This window comes from Canis lupus, chromosome 30 (assembly GCF_048164855.1).
Source record: "Canis lupus baileyi chromosome 30, mCanLup2.hap1, whole genome shotgun sequence".
Taxonomy (NCBI): domain Eukaryota; kingdom Metazoa; phylum Chordata; class Mammalia; order Carnivora; family Canidae; genus Canis; species Canis lupus.
The window spans coordinates 20,325,600-20,348,068 of record NC_132867.1 but is presented as its reverse complement, the minus strand read 5'-3'; the positions used below and the strand labels follow the sequence as shown (position 1 = coordinate 20,348,068).

The window sequence follows — 22,469 nt, the reverse complement described above, 5'->3', positions numbered from 1 at the left end:
AACTAATTACAATGGACTAGGAGATTATAATATGTAGAAGAAAACGTATGACAAAAATAACACTAACCATGAAAGGAGAAAAATGTAAATATATTATTAGAAGGTTCTTGACTTATGTCCAAATTGTTATACTATTATTTCACTGCACATTGTGATACATTAGATTCATATTGCAAACACAAAGCAACTGTGAAAGATAAAATATGGAAAAGAAAATTTAAAACGTTCAATAGGAAAAATAAAATAGTTTATTAAAACTACCTAATACTCAATAAAAGGCAGAAGATGGGAGGAAAAGAAAAAAAAAAAACAGAAGAAATAGAATACAAATAATAATACATAGTATTAATGTAATTTGTAATTTCATTCAGTGCAAAAGGTATGAAACCTCCACCCGAAAAGCAAAAATTGTAGACAGGAAGGACAAAATCCAACTATTTATGTAATAAATTGAATAATGATGCCCAAAAAGATATGTCCAAGTTCTAGCCTACTATAGAAGAATAAAAATTAAAAGGAAATTAGAAATAATGTGAACCGAATAATGATGAAAACAAAAAAATTTTGCCAAGCAATGCCAGAGGAAACCTTATCACTTTAAATTCCTATGTTAGTTAAAATCATCATCACTATCATCATCTAAAATAAATTATTTAAGGAGCTAGAGAAAGAAGAGCAAATTAAATTCAAAATCAGTAGATGTTTGTAAACAATAAAAGAATGGAAATAGAGAACTGAAAAACATTAGGAAAAAAATCAATGAAGGGATTTAAAAAATTGACAAATCTTTAGCTAGACAGTTCAAGAAAGCAACAACAAGACAGACATCACCAATATCAGGACAGAAAGAGAGAATGAGACTATAAATCTTTTTTAAAAAATAAAGTAATACACTGTGTATAAATTATGGCAGAACAAATTGCAAATGCACATAAAATGGATTAATTAAAAGAAAAGTTAACAAAATTTTCCCCAGGAAAAAAATAGAAAATTTGAATGAGTTCTATATCTGTTAAAGAAATATATGATTGAAAACGTTCTCCACAGAGAATTCTCCAAGCCTATTTTCACTGATGAATTATAAAACACATTTAAAGAAGCAATACCAACTACATAAAACTTAAAAAAAATAAAATAAAAAAGACAGAATGCATCCTCAACTATTTTTTGAGGACACAATTACTCTTGATACCCAAACAGGAAAAGGTAGTAAAATAGAAGAAACCTAAAAATAAATATCCCCCATGAACATAGATGCAAAAATATTATCAAATTCAAATATACTGGTATATGGAAATAATATGTTGTGAATGAATAACATTTATCCTTAGAGTGGAAGATTTAATATTAAAAGTGTATCAATATAAATCATTAAAGAATGAAAAACACTGAGTATTTCTGTATGGACAGAAAATCATTTGAATAAATTGCAATACTTTTCAACATAACAAACTAGAACTAGAAAACATCCTTGGCTTGATAAAGAATAGTTATAAAAAATGTCAAGTAAAGGACAACCTGATTGTTGGATCTATTCTACTAAAACTGATCTAAGACTGCAAAAGTATTACCAATCACATTATCTACCCCTTTTTATGGGGGGGGGGGAGTGGAAACTGACACAATGAATCTATGTGCCCTTAAAATATGGTAATGCAAAATACTATGAACAGTCAAAAAATCTTGCAAAATAAGAACAAAGTTGGTAAGCATCCATCCCGAGTGTGGAGAACTATTCTTTTTAGAGATAAATTTGATAGAATTTCTAGAACCTTAAAAACACTGTAAAAACACTATTTCAAATTCAGATGAATAAATATATCTCTGTATAATTTAAAATGGATTTTAGATCACATATCTGGCACCTCTGTATATTCATATGTAGCAATAACTCTAATATGAGACTGTCAAGTTTAATATCAGACTGAGTTTCAACCACATTTTTATATTAAATACTTTGTACAATAAAATTCTATTTGACTCTCTATGAAGGAGTTTAGCATGTTTCCAAATATAAAATCATTTTTATAGTTTTAGCATATTATGATTGTATTAACTTGAAAAAAGATTCCTTGACTTTGACTTTGATGACTTAGGTCTAGTTAACACCGACCAAAGAAAGTACTGAAAAATCAAGAAATACCTTAATCTCTGACAAGGAAATAAAAACAATACACATTTACAGAATTGCAACAAGTTTTATTAATAATTTTGAATTTCTGTGAGAATTTATTATATATTAGTACAAGCTAAGTGAGAATTTATTATATATTAGGTTAGAAGATAAGAGTTAATACCTTATTTTATATATGAGGAAGCTGAAACCAGAAAGCTAGAGTAATCTGCCAAACTGGCTATAATAATTGTGTCAGGATGTGAAGTTTGCATTCCTTCCAATGTAAACTACCACTTCCTCTGAATCTCTTACATATTCAAGACACAATTCACTGCCAGGAAGCTAAGATCAGGAGAGATGAAGAATCCGGGCAGAACTCTAGAAAATGGGTACAGAATCAAATAAGGGTCATACATATATGTGAAGTTAGATGTCACATTCCTTGAATACTGATAATTACTGATGCTGATGACATTTATTGCTATCTTGCTAAGGAATCTGGATTCAATCTCATGTTCATTAAACACATAATATTTTAATATTTGACTCATCCTTTTCTGAAATTTATAATACCTAATAAAATCACACACACAGGTCTATAATTATATATTTATCTACATTGTTTGTAAGTATATACATACACCTTCTCATGATAGATGTAGAAGTATGTACATAACTTATAAGGGGATCACAGTGTAGTTTTAGGGGAATAACAAATAATAATGCCAGATTTATGAGAAAATTATTTAAATATGCAAAAAATCCATGTTTATTAAGATCTTCCTTCCTTTCTCCCTCACTCCTTTCCTTCCTTTTTCTTCTTCTTCCTTCCTCCCTCTTCTTTTTCTTTCTGACTGCAGCAGCATAATTGACATACAATGTTACACTAGTTCTCTTCTGACTTTTAAAGGTGAGGAAACATGTGTCACCTGGGTGGCTCAGCAGTTGAGTGCCTGCCTTTGGCCTAGGGCTTGATCCTGGAGTCCTGGGATCAAGTCCCACATTGGGCTCCCTGCATGGAGCCTGCTTCTCCCTCTGCCTATGTCAGTGCCTCTTTCTGTGTCTCTCATGAATGAATAAATAAATAAAATCTTTAAAAAAAATAAAGGTGAGGAAACACAAATCCACAATCTGTGTTTTGATGACATTTCCTAAGGGATTCTTATTCTCTGCTGCTATAATTTTATCAGCATTCCTACTTGCTACTCATTGTGATCTGTTCACAGAGCCAGGATTTACAAATATTTTCTCATTCTTTTCATAGTTCAAAGTGCTGTCTTTTGAACTAGGTCTTTGAATGGATGCTCATATTTCTTCTTAGGGGTCTTAGGATATCAATGACAAAATCATTTCTTTTTTCCTTTCCACTCCCATTTTGCCTGCAAACATATTAGTTGCATTTATTCTTTAAGAATCTTCCAAAGAGACTGCTTCTTCTCTGAAGATCATATTCTTGGCTATATTCCCTAAATCATATTTCTTAGAATATTATGCCATTTCTGGCTTTCTCTTCCTTGGGCTAATCCATTAATCACTGAGAGTTATGTCTACCTCTTTCAACATTCTACACAATCAGGTCCTCGAAGGTTCCTAATGACTTCTTAATCATAAAGACATTTTCTTTATCACTATCCTGCTTAACAGCTTATTTGATGAAGTAAAAAGAGCACAACTGTTTTAATCCAAATTTTGTCCCTGGGTTATTTTCCATGTCTTTTTTACCCACATACACAGAATTTAGATAATTCGCAAGACTGTGGTTTGACTAAAAATAATTTATGAGAAACACCCAAAATACCACAATTTGATGTTCAGTATTTATAGACTGCATTTCTCCTATCAATCTATGTTTTATTAGATTATAAATTACATAAGAGTAAACTTTTATTTTTTTAAAGATTTTATTTATTTATTTATGAGAGACAGAGAGAGAGAGGCAGAGACACAGGCAGAAGGAGAAGCAGGCTTCTCGCAGGGAGCCCGATGTGGGAGTCAATCCCAGGACCCCAGGATCACGATCTGAGCCAAAGGCAGATGCTCAACCACTGAACCACCCAGGCATCCCAAGAGAATAAACTTTCAATGCTTCCACAGTAACATATACAGTAGTGATCAGTAAATATTATTTTATGTATGAAGTTATTTTCCTCTAATCCTGGTGAAACTAAGCAAATACTAAAAAACTACTAGGCAGTTTTGTTTTTCAATTTCTCTGTAGCGTATTTATCTGGGAATAGTCAGTTACTCTCAGGATGTCAGAAATCACCTGACTGGTGTGTCTAAAGCTACATTACTGGGTTTGAAATCTTGAGTTCAAGTCTTACATGTTTACTTTGTTGATAGTCTATTTGTGCTGGAAACTGAATTGTTGATGTTCCATGAAACTTTGGGAAACTTTTTGTATGGTACAAGAATTATCAGCAATATTTTCCTCCTATTCACTGGTATTCTATCATAACTTATTTAAACGGTGCTCCCATCCTCTCAGGCACTGTTTGTCTAGAAATATATAATCTGGGACTAAGTTCAGCCAATTTAATTGCAAATTGCCTCTCTCACAAATATAAGTTTCTGGATTCTTTTCTTGGCCAACATTCTACTTTGTTTTCTTTTACCTCAGAATGTTGAAAAAGAATAATGATCACTGATTTTCTTTGTTGTTGTTGCTGTAATAATATATTTCTTCTGTTTATCTTTTTCTTCTCTTTTATGGTGGTAAGAACATTTACCATATGATCTATCCTCCTAACAAATTTTTAAATGCATAACACATTATTGTTGACTATAGGTTATGATGCTGTACAGTGGATCTCTGGAGATTATTCATGTTGCTAAACTGAAACTTTATGCATATTGATTAGTAACTCTCCATTTCCCCTTCTCTGCAGACCCTGGCAACCACCATTTCATTCTTTGATTCAGTGAATTTGACTATTTTAGATACTTCATAAAGTGGAATTATGTCATATTTGTCTCTCTATAACTGGCTTATTTCACTTACCATAATGTCCTCAAAGTTCATCTGTTTTCACATAATGCAGAATTTTCTTTTCTCAGGCTGACTGGGATTCTATTGTATGTATATACTATATTTTCTTTATCTATCTGTTGATGGACATTTATGCTGTTTCCACATTTTGACTTTTGTGACAAATGTTGTAATGAACACAGGAGTGCTAATATCTTGTTGAGATCCTAATTTCAATTATTTTGGATAAATACTAGGAAATGAAATTGATGGATTATATAGTAGCTCTATTTTTAAAAATTTTTTTGAGGAAGCTATGTACAGTTTCTAAAGCACTGCACCATTTTGCATCCCCACCAAAACTGTACATGGGTTCTAATTTCTCCACATCCACACCAACACTTGTCTTTTCTTTTCTAATTGAAATATAGTTGACACAAAATGTGACATTTGCTTCAGGTGTACAACACAGTGATTCAACAACTGTATGTTATGCTATGTTCTCAGATGTTCCCCCAAAAATTAAAAATAGAAACATTTACAATCTAGGAGTTCTATTACTGGATATTTACCCAAAGAAAATAAAAACACAAAATCAAAAAGATATATGTGTCCTTATGTTTACTTTATTTTGTTTTTTTTAGTAATAGCCATGCTTACCAGTGTGAAGTGATATCTTATTAATGGTGTCACAAAAAAAGGAATCTGCAGCCAATACTCCTGATGAATACACATGCAAAAATTTTCAATAAAATACAAGTAAACTTAATCCAGTAGCATATTAAAAATTATTATACATTATAACCAAATGGGATATATCACTGAGATACAAGGATGGTTCAACACACAAAAATTGTGATATGCCACATTAACATAATAAAGAATAAAAATTATATGATCATTTCAGTAAATGAAGAGATAAATTTAACTAAATTTAACACCTTTACACAATCAAAAACTCTCAACAAACTAGTAATAGAAGGAAAGAAACTAACATAATATAGACCATATATGGAAAACCATAGTTAACATCATACTCAATTGTGAAAAACTGAAAGCTCTTCCACTAATATCAGGAATAAGATAAGGATCCCCATTCCTACCACTTCTATTCAACATGCTACTGAAAATCCTAGCCAGAGAAATTAGGCAAGAAAAATAAACAACAGGCATCCAAACTGGCATCCAAACTGGAAAAGAAAAAGTAAAATTGTCTGTGTGCACATGACATGATCCTACATATAGAAAAACCTAACTCTAACAATTCCACAAATAAAACTGTCAGAACTGATTTAAAATTTCAGTAAAAGTTGCAGAATACAAAACGAACATACAAAAAAAACTGTATACTAACAAAAAATATCAAAAATTTAGAAAATAATCCTATGTACAATGGCACCAAAAAGATTAAAATAAAGTTAATAGATGAAAGATGTATATATGGAAAACTGTAAATATTGATAAAAGAAATTAAACACTAACAGAGAGAGATTGTTTTTATGGAATGGAAGACTTAATACTGTTACAATGCGCCTACTTCTCAAAGTGATCCACAAATTCAATGTAATCACTAGGAAAATAACAATGCCATTTTATACAAAATAGAAAAAAAAGTTCTAAAATTTATAAGGATCCTCAAAAGATCACAAATAGCCAAATCAATCCTGAAAAAGAACAAAACTAGAGCGCCACAATTTCTGATTTCAAAATATAATACAAAGCTATAATACTCAAAAGAGTGATGGTACTGGTACAGAAAAGACATACAAACAAATAGAACAAAAAAAAAAGAGACTATAAATAAATCCACTCACATATGCCCACTGACAAGGGGATCAAGAATACACAAAAAGAAAAGGATAGCCTCTTTAAAAATTGGTGCTAGGAAAACTGCATCTCCACATGATAAAAAATGGTATCAGACTCTTATCTTAGACCAGAAATCACAGAAATCAACTGAAAATGGATTAGACTTCCATGGAAGACTTGAAACTGTAAAACTCTTAAAAGAACACACAAGCAAAACTTGGCCGCTATGGTCTCTATGATTTCATGGATATGATATCAAGGACTTGAATAGACATTTGCTCAAAAATGGTATGTATAAATAAATGCTGAAGCTCACCAATAATCAGGGAAATCAAAATTATATTGACTTTCCATTTTCTATAAAATATAACTGAGGACATCCATAATCTGATCTCTGCCCTGTGCTCATACCACTTCCTGTTCTTTTTTTTTTTTTTTTTTTTTTTTTTTTATGATAGTCACAGAGAGAGAGAGAGAGGCAGAGACATAGGCAGAGGGAGAAGCAGGCTCCATGTACTGGGAGCCTGACGTGGGATTCGATTCTGGGTCTCCAGGATCACGCCCTGGGCCAAAGGCAGGCTCCAAACCGCTGTGCCACCCAGGGATCCCCACTTCCTGTTCTTTATCTCACTGTACCTTCTTGTGAATAGCATATCCTAGCCACATTAGACTAGTCGGTATTTCCAATATACTCTTGGTAACTTTCCAATGATGTCCATCCTTCCTTTACTTCTGGAATGCTTCCCTCTCATTTGTATCATTGTTTGAAAGCTACAGTCTGCAAGGATTGGCTTAGTTCTAATGTCCAACTGCATTAAACCTTTCTTAGTCTGAAGTTAGCATCAGCTTACTTGGCCTTTTACAATACATAAATTCTTTTTTGGTGAGGGAGTAGTGGTATGAGAGAGCATTTACCATTATCCTATTCTAAACATTATGTATATTTTATCCCCACTACTCATGTTTTAATACTTAGGAATCACAAACTCAGTCATGGAAATGTTTATATTTCTGAAATTCCTGAGGGATGATTCTTGTATACCCTTTTATTACATCTGTATAGATCTTTATATGACATAAATTATTTCTGCATATATTAGACCTTTTTGTTTGCTATAAAAAGCTTCATGAGACAAAAAGAGACAAAAACAGGATAAAATACTGTATGACAGGGCAATTGCAGTGAGCTCACAACACATTTTGTTCTCATTTAATCAATACCCAAACTGTGGCTTTGAAATACTTGGAGGCTTGCAAAATATCACAGTCATGAGTAGAGGCTCAAAGACCACTTCACAATTATTTTAACTCTAAGATTTGGTAACAGCTTGCATTTGGGTGGTGCGAAATAAATGTGTCACATTTCATGAAGATATAGCTCTTTTTATATTAATATGAAAGCCTAATTGCCTACCTTGCTCTGGAGAATACAGAGGGTTGGTGTGGACATGAGCAGTATCCGCTGTGTGCGTCAGCCTGGAACACTGAATCACAGCATGTATGACACAATATAGAGTTTCTTGTGCCAAAATCAGACAAAGAGTGGGCAGGAATCAGTTTTATGTGCAGCAGTCAAATCAGAGTTTATGTTTGTTTGTGGATTACTACATCATATTGTGGCTATCCTAATACAGCTAGCTCACAATCCTACAATTCTAATTGCGTGGTTATAGATTCTTCCAGGTTTTTTTATGTAAACAAACACCCTCACTTTGCAAAATCTTTTTCCAATAATGATACCTTTACATTTTTGGCTTATTTCTATAATTTGCTTATATGCTAAATGTTAAATGTAAGACATACAGTAGACATATTTTACTTGCTCTTGATTTTGAAGGGAAGCCTTTTAAAAATTTACTACTCAATAATATACTTGTAAGTTTTTATTGGTTTGTCTGGTTAAGAAAATTACTTTTGTCACTCATTTAGGGTTCTTTTATGTCTAATCATGAATGAGCATGAATAATCTAATGATTGTCTAAATCCATTGAAATAAACATGATTCACTTTCCTTAATCTGCTAATCTAGTATATGACATCAGTGGATTTTTAAATATTCATCCAACCTCGAATTATGAGGGAGAGATTATATTTTTAAATAACTATTAGATTCAATTTTCTAATAGTGCTACTTTTTAAAAATCTATATTTATGTGTAGTAGCCTGTAATTTCCTTTTCTCCTAAGGTTTATATATCAAAGCTACAAAAGACTCAAAAATTTTTTTAAATTCTTCTTATGTAATACTCCAAATTTTTGAAAGCTAGAATATTATGCTTCTTGAATATTTGGTGGAATTCATCACTAAAATGATTTGGGTATGATGATAGCTTTTTAGTTAATGTTTAAGTATTAATTTCATTATTTTTAAAAAGAAATTTGAGTATAATTGCCTCATAATGTTAGTTTCAGGTGTACCACATAGTGATTCAACTTCTCTATATATTATGCTATAGAGTGTAAGCTACCATCTGTCACTAAACAATACTATTACAGTATCATTGACTTATATGCTTTATGCCATGCTTTTAATTTCTGTGACATTCATTCCATAAACAGAAATTTATATCTCTTACTTCCCTCCATCCATTTGACCCATCCCTCCATGCTCCCTTCCTGTAAAAACTGTCAGTTTGTTCTCCGTATTTATACCTCTGATTGTGTTTTTTGTTTATTCATAGCCAAGATATGAAAGCAACTTAAGCTTCTATCAATAGATGAATGAAAAAGGGAGATGTGGTGTATGTGTGTACACATATACACAAAATAGTATATTATACAGACATAACAAAGAATAAAATCTTGTCATTTGTAAGAACATGGATGGATCTTGAGGGTATTTTGCTAAGTGAAATAAGTCAGCCAGAGAAAGACAAGTACCGTATGAGTTCACTCATATGTGTAATGTGAAAAAAATAAAACAATTTATTTCATTATTTAAAATGTGGAACCACTCATAATATCTAATTTTTAGTTAATTATGGAAATCTCACTTTTTTCTAGAACAATTTTCATTTAAAGAAACATTTAATCATATTTCTCATTAATTTTAATATTTCTACTACATCTTTAATTTTGTCTCCTTTTAGTTCTTTTCTTTTTTAAAAAAGATTTTATTTATTTATTCATGAGTGACACATGAGAAAGAGAGGCAGAGACACAGGCAGAGGGAAAAGCAGGCTCCACGCAGGAAGCCGGATGTGAAACTCGATTCCAGGTCTCCAGGATCACACCCTGGGCTGAAGGTGGTGCTAAACCTCTAAGCCACTCAGGCTGCCCCTTTTAGTTCTTTTTTCTTTTTTTTTTTTTAAAGATTTTATTTTATTTATTTATTTGAGAGAGAGAGAGAGAGTACATGAGCACGAGTCGGGGAGGGGCAGGGAGAAGTAGACTCCTTGCCAAGCAGGGAGCCCAGTGCAAGGCTAGATCCCAGGCTATATTGGCTTGGAATCATGACCCAAGTCAAAGTCAGACACTTAACTTTGACGGAGCCACTAGGCACCCCCACTTTTCAGTTCTTAATTATATTTCTCCATCAATGTTGCCAGAGGTTGGCCAATTTTTATTAGAATAACAAGAATTTAAAATAGTTGATTCTCTGCATTTTTGAAATTCTTTTATGTTCTGCCTTTATTCTCCTTTCCTTTTATAAATCCTCAAGGTGGAGACTTATCATGGAATTTTCCAAATATTTAAGGATAAAAGTGTCCTGTTAAGTATGCTTCCAAATGTTTTTATGTTGTGCCCAAGATCGCGAATCCAAGAAACGACCAAGGAGCCCACACCGATGCAAACACACGAGGGTTTATTACAAGCTCGAGCCTGGGTCCAAGTATACCTGACACAGCGGAGCGGGGACTTGGACCCCGAGACTAAGAGGCTCAGCAGCTTCATAGGGGCCAGTGGCCAATGGGATACGCAGAAAGTTGCACAGTCATGCTGGTCCACTCGCAGGTGGCCGATTGAATTACATTTTACCCTACAGTATCCATTTGAACTGGCCTATCATTGAGCCGATTTCCAGTTCGGCAGGGCAGTACCTAAGCAATAAGCAGGTCAGCACAAGGCGGGTGCAGCACAAAATAGAGTCAGTCCTGCTCTGCTTGTCCAGGGGTAGGGGATTTTGTTAAATTTCCTGGGTCCCACATTACCCCCTTTTTCAGAGGATCCTATGCAGGACCCAATCATGGGTCCAGGTTGCTCTCAGAGTGAGCCAGGGGAATGATTAAACCAGGATTCTCACCAACCTTGTTGCTGTTCTCGCTCTCATTTACATTTAAGGCAGCACATAACCGCCCCCCCCCCCCCTTGTTGTAAGAAGACTAATTCTAATCCCCTTCTATTTTGAAGGACAACCTCCTACTAGGGAGTCTTGGAGGTGGGAAATAAGTGAGAACGGCACAGTCTTAGCTTTAGGGGATTGTCCTTGTCGGGTTGGCTTTTCCATTCTGGAATAAAGTCCTTGAGAACAGCCTGTGGGTCAGCTGGCTGGATGTGGATGTAGTGGACCCAGGGAGTAATCCCGTCGACCTTGAGAGCGGTGAGAGTGGTCAGGATCATGATGTAGGGTCCCTTCCAGTGAGGTTGAAGTGTCTGGTGTTGGTATCTCTGTGCGTGTACCCAGTCACCTGGTTGATATTGATTGGGGTTTAAGATTTTATTTATTTACCCATGAGAGACACAGGGAGAGAGAGGCAGAGACATAGGCAGAGGGAGAAGGAGGCTCCCTGCAAGGAGCGGGATGTGGGACTTGATCCTGGATCCCGGAATCATGCCCTGGGCCAAAGGCAGATGCTCAACTGCTGAGCCACCCGGAGTCCCTGTTGTTGTTGATTTCTAAATCACATTATGGTCAGAGAGATCTGTGTAATACTTTTTTTTTTTTTTTAAATTAAGTTTTTAAATGAAACTTTCTTTATGGAGTATTATAAGACTAATTTTTAAAAAAGATTTTATTTATTCATGAGAAACACAGAGAGAGAGAGAGAGAGAGGCAGAGACACAGGCAGAGGAAGAAGCAGACTCCATGCAGGGAGCCCGACATGGGACTCGATCCTGGGTCTCCAGGATCACGCCCTGGGCTAAAGGCAGGTGCTAAACCACTGAGCCACCCGGGCTGCCCAAATAATGCATTTCTATTTTTTTTTTTTTAATTTTTATTTATTTATGATAGTCACAGAGAAAGAGAGAGAGAGGCGGAGACATAGGCAGAGGGAGAAGCAGGCTCCATGCACCAGGAGCCCGATATGGGATTCGATCCCGGGTCTCCAGGATCGCGCCCTGGGCCAAAGGCAGGCGCTAAACCGTTGCGCCACCCAGGGATCCCAATAATGCATTTCTAAAAAAAGTATTCTCCTTCTTGGACTAAATTGCCAGATGTATATATTTCAATCATGAAATCTTTAGGATAATTCTTCCTTGTTCTTATGCTATAATATATCCCTTTCAGTTTATTATCTATTTCTTTGGAACAAGGAGTTTGTAGTCACACAAAGTCAATTACTTTCCCATTAGCCACTTGTTTACTGCTAGTTTCTCTCTCTCAGATTTAATGTCATGAGACAGAATCTTATTCACAACAGTCAGTTCAAATTCACATGGTTGGAATTCAACTAGCATAGCTCCAGAGTGTGAAGAGATACACAACTACCCACGCAGGCAATACAAAATATTTCCAGGATATCTGATCTCAAGCCTTTACATTTACTATTTACACATACCTTGCCTAATTCACCTCACTTTCTAGCAGGGGATTGATGTCTTTAAATTGCTTTTAAAATTACTTTTATTCCAGTGTGGGGAGAGCAAATGATTTCTGATTGGCACATAACCTTTGTCCTTGTTTTAAATCTGGGGTTTTGTACAGGGATACAGACTTTTACTACAGTCATCAGCACATAGTACTTAAACTCCAAATCTTTATTTTAGAAACTTATCTGCATGACTATGTTTAAATATTTTCCAGTTGGTCTCACAATCCCATCATGATGGCAATGAGCACTGTCATAAGCAGTTATGCCAAGTTTTTCCACTGTCACTGAAGAAACTATGACCCCCTTCCATTTTCGTCAGTTCTTCCTGCTTAGCTGAGCCCTATAGATTAGAAAACCTGGTAAGGTGGTTCTCTAATATTAATTCATTGGAGAATTATCTCTCCTATTATTCTTTTACTTTTCATAGGCGATAAATTTACTGAACCAAAAAGAGATTAAAAAGTTAAATTTTAGTTTTAAATTATGCCCCACAAGTCACAGAGCAGTAAAATATACTTAAAGCTGTGAAGGCACTGAGGGAGCCATCATAATTTGATGTTGCTAAGAGCAACTAGGACATTTAAAGAGGAGAATTAAAGGTAGTATATCTAATATGAATAAAAAATTAACATCACACTAAAAGATAGAAACATGTTACAAAGAAATGATAAAGACATCTTGGGGATCCCTGGGTGGCGCAGCAGTTTGGCGCCTGCCTTTGGCCCAGGGCACGATCCTGGAGATCTGGGATCGAATCCTACGTCGGGCTCCCAGTGCATGGAGCCTGCTTCTCCCTCTGCCTGTGTCTCTGCCTCTCTCTCTCTCACTGTGTGCCTATCATGAATAAATAAAAATTAAAAAAAACAACAACAAAAAAAAACAAAAAAAACAAAGACATCTTGGTGGGCCTACCTCTCTTTAGCTAGTTAATGTTTTATCTATTTACAAGTAGATCTGTTTCTCATTCAACATCTTTTGCTCAGGTCTCCAACTTGTATCCTAAAATGCAGCAGAATTAATTGAAAGAGTGTACACTTTGGACTAAGGCATATCTAGAGTTATATGATAATTCTTCAACTAATGTACCAAATAGTCTTGTTTTGTTAAACTCACTAAGTCTCAGGTTATTTTATTTCATTATTGTTCTGAAATGAAGTATATAAGATGCCTCATAGAGAAGGTGTCATACAAAGGTACAAGAAATATTATGAGCATTTTTACTAATTTCTTCTAAAGCTATGAACAGTAGCTAAATTATCCATGAATTGCTTAAATGTATATCATGGATCAAATTGTATAGTAATTAGATATGCTGTTTGGGAATGTCATTAAAAAGACATGACCTCTGATTGACCTGTGAGCTGGACCCAGGCACTTGGGGTCTGGTCTCCTCACCCCCGCCCCTGTCCTTGGAATGTGGGTTTGCTTGCTTTTCTGCTCCCATAGACTGTTGTTCCAAAAACATGGCCTTGAGATAGTAATGTGATGTTGAGAACACCTGCATGGTGTACATGACTGAACCCAGTTAAGATCACTTTACAAACTTTTAAGATTTGACTGTTAGGTGCAGAATTTATTCATGTTGCTATCACCCAAGACCAAGCCTTGTGTGTAAGTTCCATTCCTTAGTAAAACTGCCACATACCAACCTGGAGTGTCCTGCCTTTCTCTTTGGTCTCTCCTTTCTTTGGGCATGTAGTGGGGGGTGCAGTGGGATGGGGAGTGTCCAGATTGCTCCAGGAAATCTCCTGGGAGGGTTGTGAACCAATATATGTTCCCTGTATCTTCAATTGGAAGCCTAGTTCATCCACAGGTCTCATTATGAATAACCTTAAGTATTTATGAACTAATTAGATCATAAGGCATAGAAATAATATGTAAATTTGGTGTTTAATTTTTACAATATAAATAGCATTTTTCTTAATTACAAAAAACATCATATTTGGGTCTCTGGATAGATACTATGAATATAATCTTGAAACAAAAAAAACATATTTGGCTTCAAAAACACTAATGTTATCATAAAGAGTGTGCACTTTATTCTAAAGATCTATGTGAAGCATTTAGGGATTCAAAGATTGCTCACTAATTTATAAACAGTAATCACAGCATAGCACTTTCTTATAAGAAAAGGAACTGACCCAAGCTGGTCATAGGAATCTCAGCTACAAGAAGTTATGACCTCCATTTTAAGACACCATAATTAATAGGATAACTTTTTTTCTAGTTTCAGCAAAATTCTCTTCTTTCCATAATACACTACATATTTTTACAAAATACATATTTTTTTATTCTGTTGCTTTAACCAATATGAGATAGTTTTCTGGGGTACCAGTGTGACCCCGACTCTGCCATTTACCAGCTGAATGAACTCAGTCAGGCAAAATTATGTGAACTCTGTGTGCCTTTATTTTTCTCACCACTATAATTAAGATAATAATAGTACCTCCCTCATAGAAATGTTAGGAGGATTTAAAAAGCTATTGCACTAGGTGCTTATAATATTAAATTAAACAAAGTAAAAATGGAAGGTAGATAATAGAGGGAACTCAGGGGTAGTTTACACTATTAAAAAATTAGTCACAAGAACTAGAAATGCCTTCCTTCATCACTGGAGTTAAACACTTTCGACAGCTACTCAAAGTAAGAAATACATTTTACATCACAATTCTGGGAAACCTTACATACATGTGTATACACATAAAGAATCATAAAATATTTTTTATTCTATATGATACAGATTCATGGTTTTTAATTATTCTGTTCTACTTTATTGTGTTTGGTTAAAAAAAAACTGGCCATCATTCATTGCATTAATTTTACAGTCCACATATGTGTTGCACCATCTAGATTGAAAACAATAGTCTATAGGGTCCGTAGACACATGAATTTCTTCCAGGGCACTTTGTCTTTTGCTCTTTCCCTTCTTCCCCCTGATCTCCCCCTTTCTCTCTCTTATCTCCATGTGGCAGGGCACATACTGGCTGAGAACTTGGAAGTCATATATTTTCAGCTTTAGGGATCATATAAGAGTGACACTTCTCTACCAGCTTCAAAGAAAAGAGCCTGATGGTTCTGGTCTAAATCAAGCAATCAAGTTCTATTTCCAAATTAAATCCTACTGAAGAGGTTGCTCTTTTCTGGTTACTAGAATCCCATTGGAAAATAAGTTACCAAACACATAAATACACCGGAACAATGAATTATGCTACAAGTCTACCCGTTGAGAACTCAGAGCTCACATATGCCCCTGATATATATAGACAAGGATCCTCACTTATTTATATACATCCAGGAATTTCTAATCCAATGGAACTATCCCATTTGCCAATTCTGCAAATGAAGAAGCTGTTATGCCTATGCTTATATGTACTATCATATCTTATTCTAGAATATACACATGAGGTACATGTAACTTCAAAATGTCCAGATGTTTCTCTGTAACCTTTGAGCTATCTGATCATTTAAACATGACTCCACATACAAAATATACTAGTGAATGGAAAAATAAGGCTATTGCAATAAACATTCTAATTTAGAAAAGCTACAAGATGCAGAAATATACAGTGATCGTTGGTATAGGTCCTCTGCTACAGGTCCAGTGATCACTGGTATAAATTCAAGGCTGAAATCTGAAGACTGCCCATTCATTGTTTATGTGACTATAAAGGCCCTGAAAGGAATAACCATACATCCCCATCCAGCTTAATGCCAGGTCTCCAATTTCCTCAAAATCTTATATTACTGCCCAAAGATTTAAGTGGGAGCAGGAATCCAATCTATTGATGTCCACCAGCAGAAATCGTTTAAACCATAAAATTTTAATGCAAAGTCCACTCTTGGACTCTGTCTTTTGACCACAGGAGTACAGACCTCAGTCTGTGGCTTTAGTCTTGGTATTTGACTCTGAACAATGAAAAATAATAGGTAAAACTTTCCTTGCCTGCCATCTTATAAATTACTCCTATGTATAAGAATACTATTATATTTGCCAAACATAGCAACCATTGGAGTTTTCTGGGAGGGAATAATGAATTAGGTTACCTATTTTCTTTTTGTTGCTGTTGTTTTAATTTCCCATTGATGCCAAGCTAAATCCTGGTATTTCTGACCTTCCTGTTTTGGTTTACCACAGTGAAAACATGAGGCAGAGAAGTTACTTTTGGTAGTTTCAAATTATGGACACTAATACAGTGTTGGATATCTGGAAAAAAGTAGAAAGGTTTTCATTTCTCACAACAGATTATATATATATTCTTCCTTTAGACAGGTTCACCTAAATTGAAGCTTTTCTCTTTAGTAGCATTGGCATTTGTCTCTTTTAGCACTTACTGAGGAGTAAACATAAGTCATGGACATACACCAATAGCTTGATTTTTTTTTAGAGGGGTATTATTTTTCTAAAATGTTCCATATTCTCCAAAAGCCTTGATTGTGAATTCTAAGCAACAAAACTGAACATTTTAACCAACTAGTCAGCTACTTAGGTATGGCTCATTAGCCTAGAGTACTAGGTAAAATACAAGATGCCCAGTTAAATTCGAATTTCAGACAAACAAAAAATAATTCTTAGTAGCCATGTTCCATGAAACAGTGGACACATATTCATACTAAAAACTTACCATTAATCAGAAATTTAATTTTAACTGGTTGTCATTTGTGTTACATGCTGCGCAAGCACAAAGTGGAAGAAGCCTCACTCAGCATCATGCCAATTGTGTTCCAAAAGTTCCATAGTTAGGACTCAGTATTTGCGTTCCCTAATACAATACTGCATCATAGTCACAAAGATTGGAAGGTCCAGTACTCATTGATAGATTCAGAAACTCAAAGGAGGTAAAATGCCCAATATATTCCAATACTCAAGTACTAGATTTACTAATACCTTATAATTATAGAAATTATTTATAAATATTTCTAACAATTTCCCAAAATCTAAAATGGATTTCTGTGATGGTAGTCTCACCTTCACTATATGTTACTTCTGATTACTAGCATTCCTACCTAAAGAGGTTGAGGTGAATAAGAATTTGAAGGACACCTGAATACATTACCCTAAAATATGCCTCTTTTACATGAAAGTTATTTTGAGCTGAAGGCAATTAAGAAGCAGCAAACCCAAAGCAAGCTCCCCCTCTCTAGCCTAAAAGCAGGATATCGTATCTCCTTTTACTGGAGACAAATTCTTATCAGTCTAGAAAAGACAACAGAGGAATCTGCAAACCTTACTTCATTAGTTTCCTAGCATTATATTTACCTTCCCAGACTGCTGTCCTTGGAAGCCTAGAACTGCTGCCTTTCATCTTGTCATTTTTCTACAACTTTATTGTTCTTTGTTGAAAATACAATATAAGCCTTAGCTCTAAACAACTGCTTTGAATCACCTTTGTTTAGGTTTCTTCTATGTGGTACGTGTTGCATATGTTAAAAAACTGATTTTTCTCGTTATTCTGTCCTTCTGTTAAAAGTTCCAGCTGACAACTTAAGATAGGTAAAGTTACACTTCCCCTACATAGTTTAAGAAGTTACTTTCTGTAACCTACAAGAGGATATGTATTTGTTTGTGATTTTCAGATCTGGACATAATTCTCATAGCCATAATTCTTATATTTTCAACCTAATAATTTTCATTTGCATGCACCTAAACTAAATAAATATAAAATCAAGGCCATTATGCTCTTACCAACTCTGGCCATGTATTAAGTTGACCTTAACAATCTTAAAGATGAGGTGCTTCACCATTTTCAGATGGCTTTTAATATTCTTTTTTAGGGCCATCACCAAATCATTCTAACTCCTTGTTCATGTATTTTGTTATGTATAACACTTTCTTTTAATCATCCCACCACGATTTAGTTAAATTATTTTCAATAGCTATAAACGGTGCCATAGACTCTTTACAAGGTTTCCTGACTAATAGTCTCTTCGATGTATATTAAATAAGAAGTAATAGTCAGCTAAGGCAAGTGTCCTTTTGATCCCATTACTCAGCTTCTTATAGCACTATCGTGTTGCCAAATGGCCACTTATATCAAATGAAAATTACTGACCATGTCTTTTAAAATATTACACCAATTAACATGCAGAGACCCTGCAATACACAGATATACTTTACTGGGATGAGCTCATTCCGTTTCATCTCAGCCTATGTTCTTTTGCAGTTCCAAATATCATTTTGTGGCTCAATGTATGAACTATTAGCCTTAGTAAAATATACAAGCATTTTTTTTCTTTTCCTTGAGGTAGAGATGATACAGGCATTAATATCAGAACCATTTTAAGATTCTAGTCTCATCACTTAATTTACAGCCTAGCAACACAAGGGTTTTTAAACTTTTGTTTCTTAGTTAACATGTTTAAAAATATAGATAATATTATTTATGTCAAGTATAGAAACCTAATAAAATATGTTATACTTTTTCCTGAAAACAAAACTAAGAAAACACTCAGGGGAGCAGCAGTTCATAGAACATGCATGGTGTAAAGAAAACAATAAAAGAAAAGAAAAAAAAGTATACCAAAGTTAACAAAAGACCAAATATCAACTATGAAAGTAAATGTAAATTAGTTTAAAACCTCTATTGCTAAAAACAGAATTTTCATGTTGGGTTACAAACAAACAACAAAATACAAAACAAAACCACAAAGAAAAGATAAGGAAAAAACAACACTCCCTCAATGTGTATTTTCTGAAGATTGTACTACAGAAGTAAAACAAAGCAAACCAAATGATTCTCAGACTAACAATAATAATATCAAAATAACCAAGGAACAATATGTTTACAACAAAACTCAGATATCAAGAAAAATGTTATTAAAGAAAATCATTCAAAAAGACTAGCTAACAATCACAAATTTAAACCAAAGGAAAATATAACATATACTTTTAAATGTCTTATGAATACAACAAAAACAATGCACTGGAATAGAGGTTTCAAAAATCCCTTAACCTGGGACACCTGAGTGCCTCAGCAGTTGAGCACCTGCCTTCAGCTCAGGGTGTGATCCTGGAGTTCTGGGATCGAGTCCCACATTGGGCTCCCTATATGGAGCCTGTTTCTCCCGCTGCCTATGTCTCTGCCTCTCTGTCTCTCTTTCTCTGTGTCTCTCATGAATAAATAAATAAAATCTTTTTTTTAATAAATAAAATCTTTAAAAAAAAATCTCTTAACCCTGAGCAGCCAAGTGGGCAAAAGTGGATAATATGAAAAAAAAATAAAGGCAGTATGATTAGTGGCGTAGAAAAATTAAATAAAACTATAAATCATACAGAAGACAAATTAACTTTTAAGTGTTGATGAGATTGTTCCAATGTAGTAATCATTGGTTAGGAGTTAAAACACGCACCAAACCCACATCTAAAAACCTTTTTAAAAAGTCAAAGGAGAAATATGACAAGCTCCATTTTCTAATGATGTTTCCAAATTACAGAAATAGAAAAAAATCCTCAGTAAAGTCCTCACTCTACTGTTACTAATGACTACATAAAGCCAAATCACAGGTTTACAATTTTTAAAAAAATTAGTGTGAACAAAGTATATATTGCAATACAGAAATTTTGGCCAAGAAAATTAAAACCCAAATAAAATTATACTGAATTAAATTAAAACAAGTCTATTAATTAGCAGACTATTATCAAGTAAGCCTGGGACACATGGGTGGCTCAGGGTTAAGCATCTGCCTTCAGCTCAGGGCGTGATCTTGGGGTCCCAGGATTGAGTCCTGCATTGGTCTCTGCGTGGAGCCTGCTTCTCCCTCTGCCTATGTCTCTGCTTCTCTTTCTTTTTATGTCTGTCATGAATGAATAAATATGATCTTAAAAAAAAAGTAAAAAAAGTAAAAAAATAAAATAAAAATAAAAAATAAAAAAAAGAAATTCTCCAGAGTAAATAAAAATAAAGGGATAAGTGATAATGAAGAGAAATATAGCACTGATAATTAACCAAAAGAATTGTTTTCTTCAAGAAAAAAATACAAAAAAGATAAACTAATTCAATAAGGAGAAAAAAAACAGAGAAGGAGGGATAGATAAAAAACAATTTCATTAAGTTAAAAATGTAAAAATAGATAATAGGCCAAATAAATTAATTTTTAGATGCCCAATGTCATGTAAAAAAATTATTCCATAAAATTCTGTTGTGTAGTACAATAATATATCATTTCAGATTTAATTTAGAAGGATGCTTGACTACAGTTTACTACTTTTGAGGAAGAATAAGTATAAGTTTGCCAACCCATCTATGCCTTCTCCCTCTCATAATAAGACTTATTTTTTAAAAGATTTTATTTATTTATTAGAGAGAAGGAGAATAAATGAGGGCAACAGTAGAAGGAGAGGGAGAAGCAGGATCTCTGCTTAGCAGGGATCTCGATGTAGGACTCAATCCCAGGACCCTGGGGTCATGACCTATGCCTAAGGCAAACGCTTAACTGACAGAGCTACCTAGGCAACCCTTAGAGAACTATTTATAAGTCACAATAAAACAATATTAAAATCATATATTAAGATAGAATTATACTTTATTAGAAGGTAATATACATTTCTAGGAGTGATTAAGTATACACAAAAAATTGATACATAACAAATTGATATATAACACTTGGAATCACCAACTATTATCCAATATTTTATCTGTCAAAGTTATTAAATATAGATAAAATATAACTTATTTCATAATACAGGAAAATTAAATGCAGGCATGCTATGGATTTGAATATGAAAAAAAGAAAACATGTTATAACAAAAATCAATACACTTCAAAATTTATATATATTTTTTAATTTTTAATTTATTTGAGTATAGTTGGCACACTATGTTGGTACATTAGTTTCAGGTGTACAACAGAGTGATTCAACATCTCCATACATTATGATAAAATTAATATTTTTTTAAATGTGACTAACTTCTGTAGTTAATGTACTTTTATAATGCTGGCAGTAGTACTCCTCCCACAAGATAATTAGAGATTTTTAGCAAGATCTCTGAATTTGCTCACACACTTGGAGCCTGGATATACAGATCTGGAGAATTCACTAAAGATCAGATTGACACAAATGTGTATTTGCCAATTCATTCTGTGTGTCCTCATTCATGGCACAGGAATGTCCTCATTAGGGAATTCTAGACAGCCACTGCTAATTTTACTACAGACCAGTTAATGACAGGGAAAACTGTCGGTGGCACTCATTTATGCATTCAATGAATCCCAAATTAACATCAAACTTGTGCCAGACATTTTTCTACATTTTAGAAACATGGAGAATTAAAAGACCCAAAATTCAAACACCTAAAATTTCAGGTCTCTTGGAATATACATTCTAGTAATGTATTATTACTAAATTCATCAAACATGTGCCAGACTTTTCTAGGTTTTAGAGACATAGAGAATTGAAACACTGAAAATTCAAATGCCTAAAATTTTAGCTCTTTAGTTGGAGTATACATTTTAGTAATGCATTCTTAAGAAAAAAATCATCATGGAAACAGGAAATTATTTGTTCCATATTCCTAATATTCAGACAGAAGATAACAAAATTCTTATTTTCTCCCTTAACATAAAAATAAAGTTGTTTCCTGAGACTGAGGCTCTTGAAACTTGAATTAATAGTCTTTCTAGAGGAATGGTTGGGGAGAAAGGGATTATTGACACCAGATAATGGAGGAGGAAAGTCTCAATCATTATTAAAGACAAAAGCTTGAAATATTTGCAAAATGTTTTGTCTTTAAGATATTAAAAATATAAATATTAATATAAGTAGGTTGAAGGCATCTTTAGACAATATCCTACCTATTCTTATCCTGTTTATTGTTAACATTTCTTAGG

At 34.0% G+C, this 22,469-nt stretch overlaps 1 long non-coding RNA gene across 15 annotated transcripts in view; it reads right to left on the bottom strand.

Annotated features, from left to right (window-relative positions):
• Nucleotides 1-22,469, bottom strand: part of LOC140621501 (uncharacterized) — a 271,826-nt gene that overhangs the window by 197,841 nt on the left and 51,516 nt on the right. For 14 of the 15 annotated variants that reach the window (XR_012021229.1, XR_012021218.1, XR_012021226.1 and 11 more), the window contains one exon: nt 16,690-16,849. The exons of the other annotated variant lie outside the window; for it this stretch is intronic. This is a non-coding gene — a long non-coding RNA (uncharacterized lncRNA). The remainder of the gene's footprint in view (nt 1-16,689; nt 16,850-22,469) is intronic. 15 annotated transcript variants of the gene reach the window in all.